The sequence below is a fragment of the Pantherophis guttatus genome, chromosome 3, assembly GCF_059756535.1.
Source record: "Pantherophis guttatus breed Tessera chromosome 3, ASM5975653v1, whole genome shotgun sequence".
Taxonomy (NCBI): domain Eukaryota; kingdom Metazoa; phylum Chordata; class Lepidosauria; order Squamata; family Colubridae; genus Pantherophis; species Pantherophis guttatus.
Window position 1 is genome coordinate 32054642 of NC_142065.1, and position 22767 is coordinate 32077408.

Genomic DNA, 22767 nt, shown 5'->3' on the forward strand with positions numbered 1-22767 from the left:
TACTGAGTTCCTTAGGTTTTTCTTGTGTTTATGTCATGCAGGTTTCAGATTGCAAGATGCACGAGAATCTAGATACACAGCCAGAGAAATAGCTATGCCCCTGCTCTTTCCAGTGCCCCAGTTTTCTCTGTGTATATATGTATGTATGTGGTGTGTGTGTGTGTGTGTGTGTGTGTGTATTTCTAATATTCCAGACTCCTGTACAAATCCAGGTCTGGTTTTAAAACCTGCTTTGCCCTTTCATTTTCTTCTTCTGTCTCTCTCTTTCTCTCTCTCTCTCCCCTCTCTTTCTTTCTTTCTTTCTTCTCCCCCCCCATCTCTGCGTCCCTCTCCACTCCATCCTTCCCCCCTCCCAACCTTTCTGTGCTGTGCTCTCAGGGGGATGTCAGCACTGCTGCAGCATCACTAACAGGCTCATCCAGAAGGTTGGGAAAGAGGGAGAGGCGGAAGGGGGGAGAAAAAGCTGAATGAATGGGCATCGCACTAGTGATCATTATGGGGAGAACGGCGGCTGTTGCACAGAGAGGCGGATTTTTTTGAAGGAGGAGCAAAAGTGTGTGTGTGTGTGAGTGTGTGTATTGATAGTGGTGGTGGTAGGGAGGACAGAAGACAAGGAGAGGAACAGAAGAGTTGCCACAATAATTCACACCGGTCTTCATCACAAAGCTTTCTTTGGACAACTACGCCATGGCAAGAAGGTAGTGTCAGCACATGGGTAGCCGTCTCTTCCACTGATGCCCCAGGTGAGTCCAATGCAGTCTTCATTCTTATGATGCCAAATGTTGGGGGGGGCTTCACATGATACCTTTACCTCTGCCACCGTTTGCTTTGTGAGGGGAAAAGGATGGAAGGTAATATTGCTAAAGCGTTGCCTCTCTAGAACAGGAGGAGGGATAAATCAGGGAGGGTGCTTGTGGAGTAGCACACCTTGTCATCTTACTTCCCCTTTTGTGCAACCCCCCCTCCCTCCCGCTGGTGTTTCCCACAGGCAACTTAGTGTGTTGTTGTGATACCCTCAGATCATCCTGGGTAGTTCTGGTTCCTCTTCACTTCTAAGACCTTGAAACGTACCTGCTTGCCTTGCCGGTCTCCGCTTCCTATGAGCTTTTATGAGAAGAAGGAGAAACAATTGTCATTCATGTGGGGCGGGGAGGGGGGTGCAGGAGGGAGAGAACGGTGGGAAATAATGTGGAGAGGCAGGGAGCCATTTCACGCTATCCCGCTTGGCAGCAGGATTCGAGTGTTTGGTGTTGCTATTGATTTTATGCGTCACAGAGTCAGATACCATGGTGATGGGCAGGGGCGAGATGGGTGGGTGGTTCGTGTTCAGGCCCACTAAGTTAGCTTGAAATAACAGCCAGGCACAAATGTGGGCAATGTCATTCTGCCATTGGCAGGTGGCAGAGTCGGAAGGGTCTGGACTGCTTTTGGACAGCCTCAGAAATGGCCCTCACTGAGTGAGGAGCTGTCAGAACAAATCAGGGAAGGCGCCATTTATTTATTATGAGTTCTATAGCTTCCCAATGGAGTAATGCTCTTCTAGTCAGAAAACAAGAGTAGCAATAACGACAAAAAAAGAAAAGAAAAGAAACTTAAGAATAACCTGTCTGCCTGCAGAGGAGAGACATGTGTCCTGGGGCGGGGGCAGGAGGGGCAGAGAGAAAACTACAGGGGAAAAAAATTGCCAACTCACACGGAAGAGGCTCATGTTTAAAGCTTTGTGTTGATTGTCTTGGTCATATTCTGCAGTCTTCCTGAATCTGCACCCAAAAAGAAATGCACTGGTTTCAGGATTGGTCACGGAGCCTGTATTTACATGGTTTTCTTTCTACCTCTAAAAAAAAAAACAAAGAGACATGTGTGCTGTGACAATGGGAAGCTTGACTTCTGTGACAGGTAATATGCTTGAGTTTGTGGTGCATGTGTATGATGACCAAGTGAGCCCGTAGTGGCTGACTCGTGTGTGGAAATGTGAGAAGGAACACTTTGTCTAGTTTGTGTGTGCATGTGTGTGAGAGACAGAGAATGAGAGAGAAAGGAAGGAAAGATGAGAGCATTCTGTTGCAAGAAGGGAGAGAGTGTGTATACATGTGTCAAATCTACATCAGCCAGTGGCAATTCCATTCCATAACTTGTAGCAATGGTTTGTGAAGGTAAAGTACACACATTGCTTTGGCAGAGAGTATCCTTCATCCATCCATGTTTCAAATAATTTCTTTGATATTATCATGAACACAGGAAGAGAAGAAAAAAGGAGGGTAGCTTTCTGAAATGAAGGGAAAATTATCCTTTATTACACGACCATCTGTGTGCTAATAGAATTATTAACACGACAAAACAGATTAGGAAAGTCAGGAGGAAGTTTTAGGTAGCCTCATGCCTGCATTCTAGCCTGATATGCTTGCCTTATAATGACCTTGAGATTGCCAACCAATCATCTAGGGGCTTCTTGAATGTGAAAAATCGTGAAAGTACAAGCTGAAAGGCGGAGTGTTCCTAAGGGAAGAAGTTTGAAATATCCAAGCAGTTCCCTTTCATAATTGACAGAGAGTTGGAGAAAAGAACCAGAGTGACACAATGAACTCAACAAGGTTTTATATTGATCAATATTATTCTTATGGATTTCTCTTATTTTTCCATCCTACTTTGCTGTTTGCATCTGGAAAGAACACAGCCCTTAATCTGCATTGCAAAATATCACATGATCTCTGTAGTTGTTAAGTAGCCCAAGTGGTTGCTTATTAAAACAACTAAGAAGTACAGCATAAGACCACTGAATTATTTCCTGTTTTTGTTATGCTCAACTTGCCTTGGATTTTGCTATAGGAATCTTACAGCAACAAGGAGCACGTGCTGTGGTATATGGAGATCAGCAGGGGGCGCTATGGTGTAAAGTGCTACTTTTTTCAACAGAGAAGGAACCAAAGCTGGTGACTGAGCCACAGACAGAGCTTTGCAGGTGGAGGTAGTGAATGTATAATTCAGCAACTTTTTCCACATGCATCGAACATTCCTATATATAAATTTCTTCTCTGCATTATGACCCGCTTGTTTGGTGACACTACTGGTTGGTGGTGAACAAAGACCACAGCTTGATAAAGAATAAAACTCAATGTAGGAAAGTGGTATCTCCCAAAACTTAGTTGCAGTTTTGTAAAAGAGCTGGTTATAGATTCTGAAAAGACTCCCATAAACATCATCGTTTCCTTCTAGAATCAAATACGAATAGGGCAGAGTTGGCCAGAGAACCTGCACTAACTTAAGTAGATGATGAAAAAAGAAAGATTGCTTTGCCATATAGTAATGTCACAAAAACAAATCTTTATTTTGGCCATATAATGTGTTGTAGTTTTCTAGCGATGTCATGATATTCTCACGGAACTGCAGATACTGGGAAAACACTATTATTTTACAGAGCTACACCACAGATACATAATTAATTCATGAAAACTATATTTTGATCTTACCCCCCCCCCCACATCCCTAACCTCAATCGTGTTTTAGTGTCATGATGATTCTGTTTGCCTTAGAAGACTTATGATGAGACTTTGAGCTGAATAGATACGGAGATACGGAGGATCCCGGATCTGCGTACCTTCCGTCGCGCGCTCAAGACTTTCCTATTTCATCAAGCCGGCCTGACCTAAGTCTTTCCCCTTTTTAAATGGAAATTTTAAATCTGGTTTTAAATTATTGGGGTTTTAAATTTGTTCAGCCAAATTATTTAATTCGTTTTAATCTATTTTAAATTTTGTATTTATATGTTTTATTCTATGGGTGTTCACCGCCCTGAGTCCTTCGGGAGTAGGGCGGTATACAAATTCATTCATTCATTCATTCATTCAATAAATAAATAAATAAGTAAATAAATAAATAAATAAATAAATAAATAAATAAATAAATAAATAAATAAATAATAAGAAGTTTTACTAGTTTCCCTCCCCTAGACCAAACCTCAAAATAATGAATTATATCAGGATTGTTTAGCAGCCAGAACAAATTGCTCCCACAATAGGTTATCCACTGTTCTCTCCATGTTTGGCCAATCATTCAAGTTGCAAAGCCCAAAGCAAGCTTTTAAGCAGGCCTGCACACATGAATAAGCAGAACTAGTAAGGAAGACTTTCACAACAGAAAACAGGTCAGGATTTATTCTCCCACCTATCTACATGATTTATTCATTGCATTTTCATCTATATTTAATCCAGATCAGATATATGGAAAAAACTTGATTTTTTCCCCCTGGGTTTTAGACTTCTTTAAAAAGCTTCCACAAAAGGGATACAAAAGTGGTGCTTGTTGTGGCCCGCTGGCAGCCAGTGGAGCTGGCAGCAGAGTTGGACAGTGAGGAGGTTGGGGAGGAACATGAGCCAGTCCTGGGGGCTGGGGAAAGCTCGGACGAGGGCTCTGCATCGGAGGCAGAGAGGGAGATAGACAGCAGTGAGGTGGAGGAACAGCTGGAGCCCGTTCCCAGTGTGCGCATGCGTAGAGCTGCCAGAAGACAAGAACAACTCAGAAAGCAGGGGCAACTTGGGAGTAAAGCCACACCTTGGAGATGATTGGCCCCTCCCATAGGAAACAAAAGAGGAGCAAATGGGGAGGGGGCTTTTGCAGGAAACCATTCATTCGGTAATTTCAAGAGTGGAAAGTTCTGTTTGTGACTCTAAGAGACTCTGTGCAAATTTTTGCCTTACTCTGCGTTTGGAAACAAGTAACATGGCAGCTTGCCAAGTGAGATAAGGTGTGTTGATAAATATTCCTTTGAAAAACTGTTTGGACAAACCTTGTGAATGAAAGTAATTCACAGTCGTGTAAATAAAAGAGGTTTTCCCAGGACCAATTCCTGCTTCCTGCTTTTTAAGGGAGCCTAGGTCAGAACAGTGCTCAGCCCAAAAGTAATTGCCATGAATCCTAATCAATTAACAAAAATTAAGTTCTTAGCGCAGTACTTTGTACTAGAAAGATAACCAAGGTGACCAAGAACAATCCTGAAGTGCACAGTTGACTTTAGTAGGTAGGAACAAAGCTTCTTTACTTCAATTATCAGTTTAAAACTTCGTTGTTTTTAATCACACATATACCACAGTGGTGGGTTTCAAATTTTTTTTACTATGGGTGTGGCTTGGTGGGAGTGGCATGGCTTGGTGGAAGTGGCTTGGTGGGCGTGGCAGGGGGAGGATACTGTAAAATCTCCATTCCCACCCCACTCCAGGGGAAGGTTACTGCAAAATCCCTATTTCCTCCTGATCAGCTGGGACTTGGGAGGCAGAGAATAGATGGGGGTGGGGCCAGTCAGAATTTTTACTACTGGTTCTCCGAACTACTCAAAATTTCTGCTACCGGTTCTCCAGAACTGGTCAGAACCTGCTGAAACCTACCTCTGATATACCAGCATCTCACGGAACAGCCAGACACTTTCAAAATATGAATAGCGATGGCAGGACTGATAATCCAGCAAATTCCAAAAGTATCCGGAAGGAAACTCTGGTTTAAGGATTATCAGTATGTAGTAATCATCTTCAAAATCGATTTCAAGTGCAAACCACTATTTGCAGATCCTCTTAAAAATAGAGAAAATCAAATATATGGCATCACAGTGTGTATATGTGCATGAACAAATATAATTAAGGATGTTTTGTGTTCTAAATTCTGATGTCCATCCTAATGCCTCCCCTGTGTATTTCTTTGATAATGATCTTGATTTTGTAAAATAAGATTTTTTTCCCTCTCTGCATCTGGAACCAGCTACTATTGTGCAAATTAACACTAGCTAATTCTATTAACTTCAACAGAATTATGAAGGTATACAAAAGAAAGAAAATGGATTCTCTAATACCAGGAGTATATTTTGTGCAGACATACCTTCCCAGCCTTTTGTGTCTCTGAAATGGAGCCTTTAAAATGAACAAATGGGCAGAGAAGTTGGAAGGAAAATTCACTTCCTCTGCAAGGAAATAGCCAAATGCTTTATGCATGTGTTTGTTAAGGTTAGACGGCCAGGAGATTGTTTCAGAAACAGATGTTTCTGAACACTATGCTGTGTGCCATGCTTTGATCTACATCTGAAATAAAGTAATGAAATTTCTCTAGATATTTAAGATATATTAAATAATTTACCATCTCAAAAAGAGAAATGGTCCGTCAGCTTTAAAATAGGTGAGTTATTAAGCATAAGAGCTACTGTTCAAGGCAGATGCTTTGTAAGTTGACTATCCCATATTCAATCAAGGCATCTTCAGACTGCAGAAGGTTCCTGCCTGAAACTCTACAGCAGAGACCTTCAAACTTGGCAGCTTTAAGACTTGTTGAAGACTTTAAGACTAAGTTGAAGTCCATAAGTCTTAAAGCTGCCAAGTTTGAAGACCTGGTCCTCAGGACTTCTGCCTGAGAATGCAGACTGATCTTCTTAGTCTGGTGACCTCTAGGGAATCTTGTACTACCATTGCTATCATTCCTGACAACTGTCTTGGGCTGATAGGAATCAGCAGGCTGACAGTATAATAAATCCATACTCTCCATGAAGATCACAAAATTGTTTTGAACTATTCACATCTATCTCGTCTTAGCCTGATCTACTTACATGATTGTTGTGAGCATAAATGGGTGTGGAAGAGTCAAAAGTTCTTGTAAGAGAGAAAGGAAATAGGTGATATCAATAAATGTGATGAAGTTAAAGAATTGGCTCCAAATCCATGTTCCCTAATCTGTACAGGAACTCAAATTAAGGTAAATGGCTGACCAAATCTTGCTTCAACACCACCATTCTGAGCAACCGTTCTTCAGTCTAACTCTTCTCACTCCCCAGCCCATTTGGAATCAGATGTGTGTTATAATTACAAGACATTCCCCCCACCAAGAAAAGGATTTACTTGATGATTTCTAAAAACAATGGCACCCTGTTTCTTTTGTTTTCTCTTCCTTGCTGTTTTTCTGGAATGAAGTTAGTCAGGAGAGATAAGAGTGATAAACATTGCCTGGTTAACAATCAGTGAACCAGCTCAGGTCTTTCTCAAGCACTCTCTCACCTGGTATCCTTTACCTGGTGGGATTAAGTTGCAGCATTTGCTGTGGCTGCCCTATTTCCTTCATCCTCCCATTCAATGAGGTTGCATTGAATGGCTCCTTCCTTGAAGTTACTCTCTGTTTTGTCTCACCACCTTCCATATTTATATTTATATTATCGTGTTTCCCTGAAAATAAGACCCTGTTTTATATTTTTGAACCCCGAAATAAACCCTTGGCCTTCTTTTTGGAAGGTCTTATTATTTTGGGGCACGTGGAGCAAAATGGGGCTCCTCTTGCCGTCTTACCTGATTTCCAGCTCTGCGTTTAAATATTTCCAGGGGGAGGCTTATTTTAGCGCATGCACTCAAAAGCCCAATTGGGCTTATTATCAGATTAGAATTGAAAAATCATCAAATGATTTTTAAAGTACAGATTGTACAAAGAAGCAGAAGAGATAGTAGATCATAGCTCATGCAAGAAGACCACACAAACAACAATGTAAGTTGCCAAAATGATTCATTGGAACATCTGTGAAAATTATCACATACCAGTGGTGAAATCTAAAATTTGTTACTACCGGTTCTGTGGGCATGGCTTGGTGGTGGTGGGGGTAATGTGACTGGGTGGGCATGGCCAATTTTTTTTTTTACTTTTAAAACCATTTTTTCTACAACCTCTTCGGTGAAGAGGTTGTAAAAAATGCTTTCAAAAGGCTCTGATGATCCCAGCTGAGTTGCCTGATCGGCAGAGGCTTTTTTAAAAAGCCTCTGCCAATCAGGCAACTCAGCTGGGATCGTCAGAGGCATTTAAAAGAAAAAAACGTTTTTTTTCTTTTAAATGCCTCTGACGATCCAAGCTGAGTTTTTAAAAAAGCCTCTGCCAATCAGGCAACTCAGCTTGGATCATCAGAGGCATTTAAAAGAAAAAGAGGGTTTTTTTCTTTTAAAAGCTTTTGACCATCCCAGCTGAGCCGCACAATCATCAGAGGCTTTTTTTTTTTTTTTACTTTTAAAAGCATTTTTTCGGCAGAAGAGGTTGTAGAAAAAATGCTTTTAAAAGTAAAAAAAAAAAAAGCCTCTGATGATTGTGCGGCTCAGCTAGGCATTGGGGGGGGGCAGGGATTTTTGCTACCAGTTCTCCGAACCACCCGCCTCCATCGTTACCGGATCAGGCGATCCGGTCCAAACTAGGAGCATTTCACCCCTGTCACATACCTATAATGAAAAACTGGAGAGAACACAGAGTTTAAATAGTAAAAAAAAAATGAGCAGGTTAAAATATTGAGTGATTTCCAGATACAAAAACTGATACAGACTTAGCTCATATAGCACCAGATGTAATTGCTATCAAAAAAAAAAAAAGGAAACTGGATAAATTATGTGGCAATACCAGTGGATGGTAAAAGACAAAGAACTGGAGAACATCAGAAAATACCAAGATGTGAAAATCAAAATTGAAAGATAATGGGATAACTGACCATAGTGATCCCAGTAGTGATCCTAGTACACTGGGTGCCTCATCAAAAAAATCTTGGATGGCACATAGAACATCTATGCATTGACAACATTTCCATCTGCCAGATGCAAAAGGCCACATTGCTTGAATCTGCACATATACTATGCCATACATTATAGCATCCTAGATTCTTTGGAAGAAGTTGATGCATATGAAGGCCAACACCAGCTAAGGAACTGGTAGCTGTGATTTCACATTGTTGTTAACCAATAATAATAATTCAAGAAACAATATTTGCCTGTCCCAAGTCTTTGGAAGGAATTGTTAAGTGGATAAAATGCCAAATGTAGTCTAGACATCTGGCTGACTGCAATGAATCACAATAAAGGGATAGATATCTAGGTGTGAAAAACAATCCTAAATAAATCATCTATCTGTATAGCAGTTTCCAACCATTTTTAGGTTTGAGAATAGTACAGACACACTCTTTCTTTTCACTAATGTATAGACCTGTTCCGATTTAATAAATGTCCTGAAGTAGAATACATTAAGAATCCATTCTGAACAAGGTTGTGGTAGTATGTCATACATGCTCCATTCAGCAGTTTAAAGCTTTGTTTTATCAAAGATATGGATGAGAAACTGCTTTGTATTCAGTTTGAAAATAGCTTCTATCCCTTTTGGGAGAAAGTCCTTGTTGTAAAATCTTTTCTCAGATTGCAGTTTCATTTAAATTTCCAAAATCTACAGAAATGTGCATGTTATTAATGTTTGAGATCATTGGAAAGACAATCTCCAGATTCACTTCCATTTTCCAATAAACATTTAGAGAATTCAGAGCCTCTGTGTACAATATAATTAATACTAGGTCTAAAAGCAAGATCTATGATTTCCTTTTAACAGACCAGTATCTCTATCCACTTCTACTGCTTTAAGTAACTCTATTCTGCCAGCTATTTCCATGTCTGAAGACATAGTTCAGTTTTCTTGTATAACATAGAGAGAAAATATAAACTTGTCCCTTTTTTTAGTTTCTGTGTATGAGATATTTAAGATACTATATAGCATATATAGTATTTCTTGGACTCTCTAAAAGGGCTTCTGACACCAGTATATTTTGGAGTGGGAGGTGTTCTGTAGTTTCTTCTTAAATATCTAAAATCAGCTGCTAAGGTTATTTTGAAATTACCTTTTGCATAAATATTTATATTTATCTCATAGAGAAAGTTTGTTTCTTTACAAAGAATAGGTAGTCCTCAACTTACCACAGTTCACTTAATGACTGTTTGAAGTTACAACAGCTCTGAAAAAGTGACATAGGACCAGGGGTGGGCTTCAAAAATTTTAGCAAGGAGTTCTCTGCCTGGTTGCTGGGTGGGCATGGCCTAGTTGGCCCCGTACACCACAGTGGGGGGGGGGGCTTTTTGCCCTCCCAGAGGCTTTCCTTGAGCCTCTGGGAGGGCAAAAACGGCCTCTCCAGGCTCCAGAAGCCCTCTAGAGGCCAGAAACGGGCCCATTTCAGGCCTTCCCAAACTTCCGGTAGGCCCATTTTTCACCCTCCCCAAGCCTATGAGCACACTCTGCACTTAGCTGCATCCAAAACAGGCTGCGTGGGGACTCCTGGGAGGGGAGGGGAGAGGATGGGAGGGTTAGATGAGGAGGGGCCAGCCAGGAGTGGAATTTGGGGCATCTCTGAACTGCACAGAATCTTAGCTAAAGGTTCTCCTGAACCCCTGCGAACTCCCAGCCGCCCACCTCTGCATATGACCATTTTTCACACTTACAATCATTGCAGCAACCCCATGGTCATGTGATCAAAATTTGGATGCTTGGCAACTGATTCATATTTATGATGGTTGCAGTGTCCCAGAATCATGTGATTGCAACTTTCTGGTAAGCAAAGTCAATGGGGAAGCCAGATTCACTTAACAGTTGTGTTACTAACTTAATAACTGCAGTGATTCATTAACAACTGTTGCAAGGAAGGTGGTAAAGTGGGGCAAAACCTCACTTAGCAATAGAAATTTTGGACTTAATTGTAGTCATTAGCTGAGGACTACCTATACACACCTGCCCAAAACCTGATTATCTCCCTACAGCAGTTGCTTCTTATACCATTCAGCAGATAATAGCAAAATGCTCTTACTATATGTAGTAACTTTCTGTACAGTCCTTTTCTTTCTGTATAAACTCCTGTTGAGAGCATGCTATGAAAAAAAGGATCTGCTTGCACAAGAAATGTTTGGTTGGATTGCTTTTTTTTCTTTTGTGCAGCTTTCAGAAAGACTTGAAGAGTAAATTTGCCCTTTTCAAAATCATTGTTGAAGCTTCTAGTATTTGGGGAATAGAGGTTGCCTCCTGTGAGTCACTCCCAAGTCATCTTTGCTTTGTGAACTTGGTTAGATCAACTGAGATTGCCTTATCATTTTTATTAGTTTTCTGAAGTCTTAACTTCCTTTCTTTCAGATAAACCAAATTATCTCTAAAAAGCCCTTATATTTTTATAAGCAGTCTTACTGTTGTATTGTATAAAGTCCTTAGCAAATGACTCCAGACTTCAGAGCTTTAATGGAAGCAAGCCCTCTCATTCTTCCTTGGTGCACACTTTCAGGGGGGAAAAAAATCTCCTAGTTGCCCTTTCATTAAAAAGGGAGAGGAGGCATGTATGCTGCTGGCTTCTTGCATTCACATTTCATTATTCTATTGACCCACTTATTTTTTCCTTTGTAGAAGAAAAGGGAACTAGGCAGGGAAAAAATTAAACCTTTTTTCTCTTTCAGCCATGTTGCAGAATTAATAAGTATTTCTTGCTTGGCCAAGGGCTTGGAGTAGAAGACTTCCAAGACCCCTTCCAACTCTTGTTATTCTTTTATTCTGAAGCAGGGAATTCCTCTTCATTATTAGATTTAGAAGATACCTTGGTTATGAAGTGAGTTGAGAATTCAAATAGAATAGACAAACATGGGAAATTCCTAACCCAGATATAACTTAGTCCTGCCTTGGTATAATAACTCAACAGAAGTTTTCTACAGAGCTATAAATGGGCTGTGTTTTCAACTAGAATTGTGAAACGTTTTGCATAACTATGCTAGCATCTGTTTTAGCTCCATTTACATGATTTTTGATTGCTCTGAACATGCAGCTGCCATTGTCTCCCGTCCTAAATAGTTGTTATCAGGCAATGCAATGATTCATAAAATCAGAGCAAGTTTCCTGAGCGACCAGTGTTTTAGTCCAATGAGCTGAGGCAATTGGGCCACCCATTAAACAAAACAATATAAAGCTTTGGTCTGATGGCTTTGATGTCTGACAGTGAATGTTAATTCTTCATGCACCTCAGTTTATCCCTTGCCCATACCAGCAAAGACAAAAATTGCTTTTTATTTTCAGTCAAAGGCAGTGGGACAGACAGGAGAGTAAATACTCTGTGCACCTGTTAAATTACTAACAACCAGGAAACTACAGAGTGTTGATTTTTAGTCTGTTTCCATTAAGGACAAATCACATTTGTGTGGGGGGGGGGCGGGGGGGGTGCAAGAGAGATAAGGAGAGTGTGAATTTGCTATTTTGCTATCTCAACATGCAAGAAGTGATGTTGAAGTAAAAATACAGATAGTAAAAATTCAACATGCAGGAGCTGATATTGAAGTAAAAATGATCTTCCACGCCATAAGAAATTACTGAAAGTCAAGGCAACATTAATATCAGTGTATACCATTCCCAGGAATCTTTGTTACAGATGACGTATAACTCATTCTCTTTACATTGTGTTCATTTGGGGTTGGGTTTTTTTTTTGTTTTTTTTTTGGCATTCATCTATAAAACTATGGATATAAGCCAGCCACTCGTCTTGCTGGCATTTTGGAGGTGGGGGAGCATTGTGTTCTCTTCTGCTCCCAGTGAGGCATCCTTACTATAATTATAAGCCAAGAAAAGCCGTTCCACTCTCATTCTCTGGATAAAAATATCAAGGAGTTTGAGAGACAGAATGTTCCCCATCCTTGCATTTCATTCTGGATTTATGACAGCCTTGGCAAAAAGGGAACTTCATTTATTGAAAGTCAAAGCAAAGATCCTAGTTTTCCAGAGATTCTCGGATAATGTTTTGAAACTGAATGTTTAGTATCATGGAAAGCAAGTTATTTCATTCCAACTTTAGACTCATTGATTTATTCTGTCTACACTCAGCAGTGATTCTTAACTAGGACTTCAGACAGATCTTTTTGAGGATTACTTTGAATCTGGGATCTTTATGCATGCACAATGTGATTTCTGTTCCTGAGTTATGGACAATCCTGAAACATAAAATACGGAAAGGACAGGCTGGTATTTCAGAAAGACACACGAAAGCCAAGGCCCACTTATTCAATGAATCTGGCAAACAAAAACCTTTGCCTAGAATTGCCCTAGCATGCTGATAGCTTGACAATTTCCCGAGATGGACTTTAATTGAATTTAGTCTTTGGTTAATTTGCATAAGACTGCAGACTCCCTCTCTAATTACTCCTTCAGTTTCCATTTGTACCAGCTCATCCTCTGCTACTGCATCTAGGAACCCAAATTATGTTTTTTTTAATCAAATGAAAACATGCAAATATGTGCAAATTATTTTTAAGGTGCACTGTTTAAAGCATTCTACTAAAAACACTCATTTTGAACAAAAAGCAGTGTAAATATGAGAAAGTGTAGTATACAAATAATATAGTATAACCTTTGTATTGACATACTAATACAGAGTATTACTAACATAGTAATTTTCTAAATTATACATAAAAAAATCTCAAAACTTTCAAGGTACTGCATTTTTTTCCTTACAGAAATCATCTTGCACAGATACAATTAGGATTCTGTATCTACTAATGTCATGCAGATTTCTGGACATAATTTACTTTTAATCTGTCTAGATAAAATTCATAATTTGTTATCCATGTTTCATGATGCCTTCTTTTTCGACATAGCCATACAGAGGTAGTTATTGGCAGAAATATTAGTACATTCATAAAATCTTCATATTTGACTGGCTGTTTCTGAGAACACTTTCCCTCTTGCAATGATAGTGTCATTTTGCAGTGTGTCATTTGCATTTCACGCAATACATAAAGGCTTTTGAGGAAGTTCCAGTTTTTGAAGCTGGATACCTCTGTAAATAGCATCTCTTTTTGTTGGAAACTGTGTCTAACTTTTCATAGTGTGTATCAAAATAAGCAATTAAAAGACCCCAAGGCTCAAGCTGTTACAACGGATTTTTTTCCCAGTGGCAGGCCTTAGTTGTAAATTTTACCCCTATCCATGTAATAGAAATTGAATTGTTCTCATTTTACCTTTTATATCTTGTACATTTTGGTGAAAGAGCTTGAAGGTATGTTTCTCACTTCTGTATTTCTCCCAAGAAGTTCAAGGTCATGTATATGAGGATTCCCCACAACCACTGTTTGATGTGAATTAAATTATGAGAAATTAATCTGAGATTATTCAGTGAGGTTCAAGTTAGACTTAGAAAGATGGATAACTAATCTTTGTGGGAGAACAACTTTTCGAATCAGGTAAGGATGCTGAGAGTGGGCACACTGACAAAAAAGCTGCCCTAAGAGATTATGTTATTAATTTATTCCCATATTGACTACCATAGTGAGCATGGTCAATATGAAAGCACCCTTTTCCCTCCAGAAGGTAGATTAATCTTACTTCTTCAAAGCTGTTTACTATGCCAGTGGCATCTTTATGGCTATCAAAGGCGTTCTTGCAAATAAATATGATGCCAGGTGCTTTGCTTTGCAGTCTGTCAAGTGCAAATTTAATTTTTTATTGAAATAGTATTTTTAAAAGATCAGATAGGATAGAGAGCCTGGTAGGCACCCTATCGCGTATTACAGGCTAATTCTGCCTACTACCAGCAATTCGATCCTGACTGACTCAAGGTTGACTCAGCCTTCCATCCTTCCGAGGTTGGTAAAATGAGGACACAGATTGTTGGGGGCAATATGCTGACTCTGTAAACCCCTTAGAGAGGGCTGTCAAGCACTGTGGAGCAGTAGATAAGTGCTATTGCTATTGCTATTTATGTACTGCAGTGGTATCTATGAGACACATTTGCCTTTCCAGTGGAATCTGGATTGCTTTGCATGTGAGAAAATATAAAGCAAAATTCAATATTTTTTACCTCGAGGTGTGCAATTCCTCTCCACTTGCTTGAAATGAAACAGCTGTTGGGGGAACTGTTGGGAGAAGAGGCATAGAATTCTTAACTCTTTCTTTGCTAAATGCTTTCCTTCCCGCATCCCCAGCTGCTTCTTGCTCAAGACTATAGCAGGCATTATTTGGAACATCTAATCTGGCTTTAATTATTACTTGCTGTTTGATGTAACAATTAAAACATGTTGGCTCACAGTTAAATAAAGTAATATTATAGGCAAAATAATATTAAAAAATATATTGGTTGTACAGTACACAAGAAGCAAAACTGTATCAATGTAGAAAGAATTGGACCATTGCAAATTATTTTTCCCTTGTTTGGTATTATATATTTACACTAAGCAAAGCTACTCAAAAATTAAATATCTAGATCTTCCTCTGATGATTTGGAGAGCACATATTTTCCATGTGATCAAATGTGTTTGCTTATTAAAAATGAACATGTATGAGATTTGGACATGGAACATATTATAGAGTTTAGGAAATTAAGATATCATAAAATTGGTATAGACATTTACTCAGTGAGGTCAATGGAGTATTGTAATAATGGAAGAGTTTTGGATTGTAGATCCTCTATAAGATCAGGAGTAAATATATATATTATTATTAGTTTGGTCTCTCGCAAAAATAATATAAAGTTGAGACATTTTTTAAAGTGTTAGGAAATTTTATTATAGAGGTAAGATCCTAAAAGATTTGGATGAGATCCTCAGGGATTTCCAAAAGTGATTACCAAATTATACTATTTACCACGATAGAAGAGGAAAATGATTAAGCATATGACAGGAAATGAACTATATTAGCTATATTTCATTTTAATTAAATACAAAGAGATCAAAGTTAGTTGTAAGAAACTAAAGGGAAGAGACATTCTATGATTTTTTTTTATTTGAATGAATTGAAATTAAATTCATATAACATTGCTTGAAATGAAGAGCCCATAAAATATAAAAAGTAATCCATCCTGATTCACATATATTTAATGATATATCTAGATCTTTGACTATTTTATATTATGATATACTACACTTCTTAATGGAATGTGTTTAACTCTGCACTCCTGTCCCCATTTTTTAAAGGACTATGTGATAATATGAGCTTGGAAGATACGGATTAACTTGATTTATTCCAGTTGGGTTTGAGCCTTCCCAAACCCAACTGGAATAAACCAGGCTTCCTAGTAACATGTCCCATGAAATAAAATCCAAGGCATCCATTTTCCATCAAAGTCTGTTTATTAGGAATGTATCAAGATGGCAAGGACTTGGTGTAATTCAGGCTCTGGCCAGGATCCGGAATTACACCCAATAAAAAGCAAAAGTCTGAAACTTCCCCGCCCTGAGTCACAATCTTCAATCAATTCTCAGTCCATCAGTCCGGTGACTCCAAACTCCACTTTCCTCCAGGTGCAGGCATCTTCTCTGTTCCCATGGGAAGGAATCCCACCTAAACATAACATTCCCCCTTTATCTAAGTAACCCCCCTTTCAACAGTTAGAGAGTGGCGAGCCTGAAATACCATAAAGTTTCTTTACTTGCAAACCTAAAAACTAAGAAGAAATAGACAAAGGCTACAATAAAATATGGCTACACATATGTCATCTTCAGGGTTGACAGGTTGCCCCCCAGGGATGAAATTCAAAATTTTTCCCTACCGATTCTGTGGGCATGGTTTGGTGGGCGTGGCAGGGGAAGGATACTTTTTTTTTTTAATTTGATTTATATGCCGCCCTTCTCCGGAGACTCAGGGCGGCTTACAATGCATTAAGCAATAGCCTTCATACTTTTGTATATTTATACAAAGTCAGCTTATTGCCCCCACAAACTGGGTCCTCATTTCACCTACCTTAGAAAGGATGGAAGGCTGAGTCAACCTAGAGCCTTGGAGAGATTCGAACCAGCAGTAAATTGCAGGCAGCTGTGTTAATAACAGGGTGCTTTAAACCACTGTAGTACCAATTATTGCTGTTGCTTGCTGGATAACCGGTCGATCCAAATAACATTAAAAACAAATCAGTATGTCTTTGATTATAGAAAGGCCTTCAAATGTGTCAAAATGTACATACAGGTCAGGAAGCCACAGTAGTGATAGAAGCTGATAAAACAGACTGGTTACAATTTGGCAAAGGAATGAGACAAAGTTTTACCCTCTCTAAACCTACATGCTGGATATATAGGAAAGCTGGATTGGAAGAAGTTGAACATGATTTTGAAACTGGAGGAAAAATACATCAATAACTTGCACTATATTGAAGATGCTATTCTGACAGCCAAAAATGCAAAAGATTTGCATGCTCTAGTAATAAAACTCAAAGAGCACAGTGAAAAAATGGGACTAAATTTAAATATAAAGAAGCCCAAACCAATGATGACAGGTAAAACAACCAGCCTTACAATTGGCAATGAAAACACTGAAATAATATTTAGATCTTTTAGGATTGATTATCCAGATAAAGGAAAAAGCACTTAAGAAATACTAGCACTCAACAGAGCAGCCACGAAGGCCTTGGAAAACATACTCATGCAATGTGTCTATGCCTACAGTAGATAGATCAGAATAGTATAAGCAATTGCATTCCCTATGACACTCTATGGAAGCAAAAGTTGGACTTTGAAGAAGCAACATAGAAAGAGTGTTGAAAACCATTGAACTTTGGCATTGGAGAAGAATCGTTCAATACCCTTCAATACCCTGCAAGTACCCTTGACATTTTCTAAGACAAAAAAGGATAATTGAACAGATCAACCCCGAGTTTTCACTAGAGGCACAAATGATCAGGCTCAAATTATCCTACTTTGGGCATATTATATGAAGATCTAACTCTCTGGAGAAGGCTCTAATTCTGGGAAAGGTAGAAGGAAAGAGAAGAGAAGAGAAGAGGATGACCAGGAGTAAGGAGGATGGACTCAGTTACAATATGATGAGTGTATTATTGGAAGATTGAAGGACCAGGCTAAGGACTTATCATCATAGAGAAAATCTACCTACAGTATATTTATTTATTATTTATTTATTTCATGTATATATATGCCGCCCTTCTCCAGAAGGACTCAGGGTGGCGAACACAAGTTAAAAACATGTACAACAAAATCCCATTTTAAACCAAATTAACTAATAAATAATAAATAATAAAACCCAGAATCAGAGTCAGCCTATTTGCTTTTTGGTTTTGTATATGGTTTGCTAAGAGTCAACACTGACTTGATGGCACATCATCAGTCATAATTAACCAATGCAAGCCTGCCCCTCTTTATTCCCTTTTCAGATTCTATTCTCATCACCATCACCTTTGTCTTGCCCATTTAATACATGCAGTAATAAATAATCAGTGGAAATCAGTGTTTCATTTAAACACTGGCATGTGTTTAAGCTTGGCATGCAATTTCAGGTTTGCCATCCTTAGATGAGAGAACAGCTGCTGCATGCAATATATAACGAAGTGTTTGAATCTCCCTGCAGTATAGCACAGAAAAGCAGAAGCTCAGCCCGCCCACATTTTCCCCATTTTTATTCCCCAGAGCCCTCATATTAAAGCAGTTTAATATAAAAATATGAAACATCAATAGCAGTTAATCCAACCAGGAATAGGTTTCCAAAAACTGTTTACAGCACTGTGAAGTGGAATTAATAGATAACGTGTGTTATAAGGATTAACAAAAGTTATTACGTGAGATCAATTATTTCAGATCTGCTCATGGTGCAAGTTATAGCTTCATTATCCTTTGCAGTGAAAAACACAAAGATGAATTGTATAGCCTAGGCCCATCCATGATATCGCCTGTTTTACCCTTGGGCCATTAAGTTAAGCAATAAGCTGACTTTGTATAAATATACAAAAGTATGAAGGCTATTGCTTAACGCACTGTAAGCCGCCCTGAGTCTCCGGAGAAGGGCGGCATATAAATCAAATTAAAAAAAAATAATGTTTTATATTCCTCTGCCATTTCTAAGGCCAGCTTGAATACTTGACATCTCTTTTTCCTATGCAGGACTCCAATCTGCATTGTATGCAGCATTATTTTGCTAGCATGTGAAATTAAGGATATTATATAATAGTTTGTCTAGTCTATTAAGTATCCTTTTTGTGGGGTATTGGAATGTAGATGATCTCTTCCAATCTGTTAACCACTATGCCATTCTCCAGATGTGGTGGCATATAGATTGCTTAGAACCTACACTGATTCTTCTTCTGTTAGTCATATTCCTTTGAGTAGTCCAACAGTTCCCGTAGTAGTTTGAGGGTGGAAACTGCTTCTGAATTCAGAGATGTTTTAAAATATTTTTCTTGTTTGTCATGTTGGTTTTCATCTTCAGTTTCTTTACATATGTTGAAATACTGCTTCTTGTCTTGTCTAACAACTCTCTAAAATTGTTAAATTCCTTCCAGAGGAACTTAAGGAACTCTTTCCTGTTTTTGGATTCTCTTCTTTTGTTGGCAAATTCCATGATTTGTTCTGACATCCAGTTTGCTTTCATCTGTTTTTTCCATCTTTGGTGGTCATGTTCATTTTTAGCAATGTTCTGCCCCAGCTATGGATCCCAAAGAACGCAGCACACACAAAGTCTGTTCAAACCTTAGTTTACTAAATAAACCAGTTTTTTACAACAACGGCTGTTAATTAACTGCATTAACAGCCGCCAAGAATTCAAAGAATAATACTGAAAGCTTACTGTGGTTGGCAGAATGCCCAGAAGCAATTTGCAGGAAGCTGATAAGATAAGCAAGACAAGACACGAAGGTATGTGAATGAAGTTGTTCCCTGCAAATTGCTTCAGTCGGCGTTCCTCCTTAAATAGGCTAAGAGAGTGGCCAATTAGCCCCAAGCCTTACTCTCGAGGAGACCTCCTCCTGAGGAGCCACTCCTGCCTTTTGGCAGCTCTGCGCGCCCGTGCATCGAGAAGAGGCTCCTCCTCTTTGTCCTCTTCACTTAAGGGAGCTTCTGGAGGTTCTGAAGGCCCTGGCTGAATTCCCGCCTCTGGCACCACATCTTCTCCAGCCTCCTCATTGTCCAACTCAAGTGCCAGCTGCACAGACTGCTGGCACAGCACCACACCAGTCTCTTTGCTGTCTGAATCAGCTACTAGCTGCACAGACGCATACGGGCCACAACAAGCAATAGCAATAGCACTTAGATTTATATACTGCTTCATAGAGCTTTACAGACCTCTCTAAGTGGTTTACGAGTCAGCATATTGCCCCCAACAATTTGGTCCTCATTTTAGCCACCTTGGAAGGATGGAAGGCTGAGTCAACCTTGAGTGTGGTGTGATTCGATCTGCCAAACTGCTGGCATCCAGTGATCAGCAGAAGTAGCCTGCAGTACTGCACTCTAAACACTGTGCCACCGCGGCACTTTAACAACATATTTAAGTTCATTCCACAGTTCCTGTAGCTCTCTACCAATGAGATTCAGGACTTCAGGACAGTTCCTGAACTTCTTGAAAATGATGGGTATATGTTCAGGATCATATTGTGGAAACTGGTTGTTTTCTTATTCTTATCTATTAAATGTTTATGCTGCCCATCTCCCCTATAAGATGACTCTGCATGATATTTATTTGACTGTTGGCAGTATTTATTTCTTGTTCTTTAATTTAACCTGAAAGTCACACTGGAGCACTTCGTGATCTGTTCCACACTCATCACCTGGTCATGTCTTTGATGCTACAATTGAACTACTCCACCTCCTTTTAGCAATAATATAGTCAAATTGATTTCTATCAACACTGTTTCTCAGTAGCATGTTGATTGCCATATGATCGGAGGTGCCCATTATCTGGCATTATATTGTCAATCATTTAAAAATTTTCTATCTATGTAGCTTTCTTGGTAAACATAAAGGAAAAATACATTCCTTCTTTTGCACAGTATGAACTGATGCCTTTGCCATTTTTACTAAAGTGACCATCCATCTCATCCTATATCACTGCTGCCCAATTCAGTCACCTACTTTCTTTAGCTGAGCAACTGAGTGACATTCATCCTTTGACTGACATTGTTGAGAATTTTATATTATTAGTGTACAGTCCTGATGAGATGGCAGATGCAGAAAGTGTAGAACTACGACAAATCTCAAAATACTGTATTTTGTATCCGCATACTATCGAAGAAGAGTAGGATTCTGAATTTCTTATGATGCATATTGTTTTCTCTTTCTCCTTTTAAAGTTTCCATTTTACATATTTGGCTTACTGTTGCATATCTAATATTTGAGAACCTGCTCTTTGTCCTTCCATCTTCAGAAATGAGATAGGTGGGCATATTGAAACAGGGACTCAGTTATGGAATGCATGACTAGGTGACAACTTCAGTCTGACTGATCCTGAAATGCTTATCGGGGTCAGTTTGCTTAATATTTGGATCAGTGATGGGTTTCAAATTTTTTTACTACTGGTTCGGTGGGTGGCTTGGTGGGCGTGGCTTGGTGGGTGTGGCAGGGAAAGGTTACTGCAAAATCCCCATTTCCTCCCAATCAGCTGGGACTTGGGAGGCAGAGAATAGATGGGGATGGGGCCAGTCAGAATTCTTATTACCGGTTCTTCAAACTACTCAAAATTTCCGCTACCGGTTCTCCAGAACTGGTAGAACCTGCTGAAACCCACCTCTGATTTGGATGAGATACCATTAGGAAATATCAGAACTACAGGCTGCACTGATCAGTAGAAAAAAATGACAGACTAGCTGCATTTTGCTAAGAAAATTACATGGATGTGTCTCTGAAATCACCAGGAGTTGAACTTTACCCGAAGAAAATTGTATTCCACTGCTTATAGTTACAGTATACAAACCAGTAGTGGTATTCAGCTGGTTCAGACCAGTTCAGGCGAACCGGTAGCAGCGACCGCGGGTGGGCCTGCCCTCTCCCCCACCCCGGTGCTATGCCGTCCTATTTAGCCATGTTTTTGAGGCCGGGCACATGCACGGAAGGCTGGGCGCATGTGCAAAGGGCGCACGCACGTGCAAAGCGAGCACGCATGGGGTGAACCAGTGGTAAAAATATGTGAAACCCACCTCTGATACAAACAATGTAAATTACTTTACCACCAGTTTTAAATGCTGATAACCTTTTTGTTATTTTACCACCTTATTGTTTTGAGGTTTCTGTTTCTGTGCTTATTCATTGGATTCCTTTTTAAAAGAATCATAGTAGTTTGTTCTTTTCCTTTATTTCTTTACATTAACCTGTCCTGGGGATACTTTAAGTACAAATACAGGATGCTAAATAAATCTATCACAACCAGAAAGTCCTAGGTTTAATCATCTCCAGTCATAGTTAGAAAGATTCATATCTGAAAGCTAAGAGAACAATTGACAGTCAGGTCAACAATACTTGACTAGATGAATCAAAGGTCTGGCCTAAACATAAGATAGATTCTGACATTACTAATGAATACAATAATCCATCTGAACAACAGTCCACATCTTCTTCTTTTTTTAAACTAATTTCTAATCAGACCAGATAACACAGTTTTTGTTTCCACATTCAAGATGGAAGTAAAGATGGTGTGGGTGGAGAAAGAGAGCACATAGAGAAGAACAACATTCTAAAGTCTGTTTTTTAAAACATCCTCTCACACATAGAGAACAATCCATTGCTTTTTATCAACATATGAGCTGAAGAAAGTGTAGCACAGAGGTGGGTTTCAGCAGGTTTTGACCAGTTCTGGAGAACTGGTAGGAAATTTTGAGTAGTTCAGAGAACCGGTAAATACCACCTCTGACTGGCCCCACCCCCATCTATTCTCTGCCTTCTGAGTCCCAGCTGATCAGGAGGAAATGGGGATTTTGCAGTAACCTTCCCCTGGATTGGGGAGGGAATGGAGATTTTACAGTATCTTTCCCCCACCACACCCACCAAACCACACCCACCATGCCATGCCACGCCCACCATGCCACACCCACAGAACTGGTAGTAAAAAAATTTGAAACCCACCACTGGTGTAGCACCAGCTGTTTCAAGTATAAGAAGATGGTAAATGCCTGCTTAACACAGGGATACAAGAGTAGCGGTGGCTCAGTGGGTAAGACACTGAGATTGTCGATCGAAAGGTCGGCAGTTCAGCAATTCGAATCCCTAGTGCCATATAACGGGATGAGCTCCCATTACTTGTCCC

The 22767-nt window shown here is 39.5% G+C and overlaps 1 protein-coding gene across 2 annotated transcripts in view; it reads left to right on the top strand.

Annotated features, from left to right (window-relative positions):
- Positions 1-312: 312 nt before the first annotated feature.
- DLGAP4 (DLG associated protein 4) overlaps positions 313-22767 on the top strand; it is a 400912-nt gene continuing 378457 nt past the window's right edge. The window contains exon 1 of one of the 2 annotated variants that reach the window (XM_034413994.3): positions 313-743. The gene's annotated coding sequence lies outside the window, so the exon portion shown is untranslated. The remainder of the gene's footprint in view (positions 744-22767) is intronic. The other variant, XM_034413996.3, reaches the window with a different exon arrangement.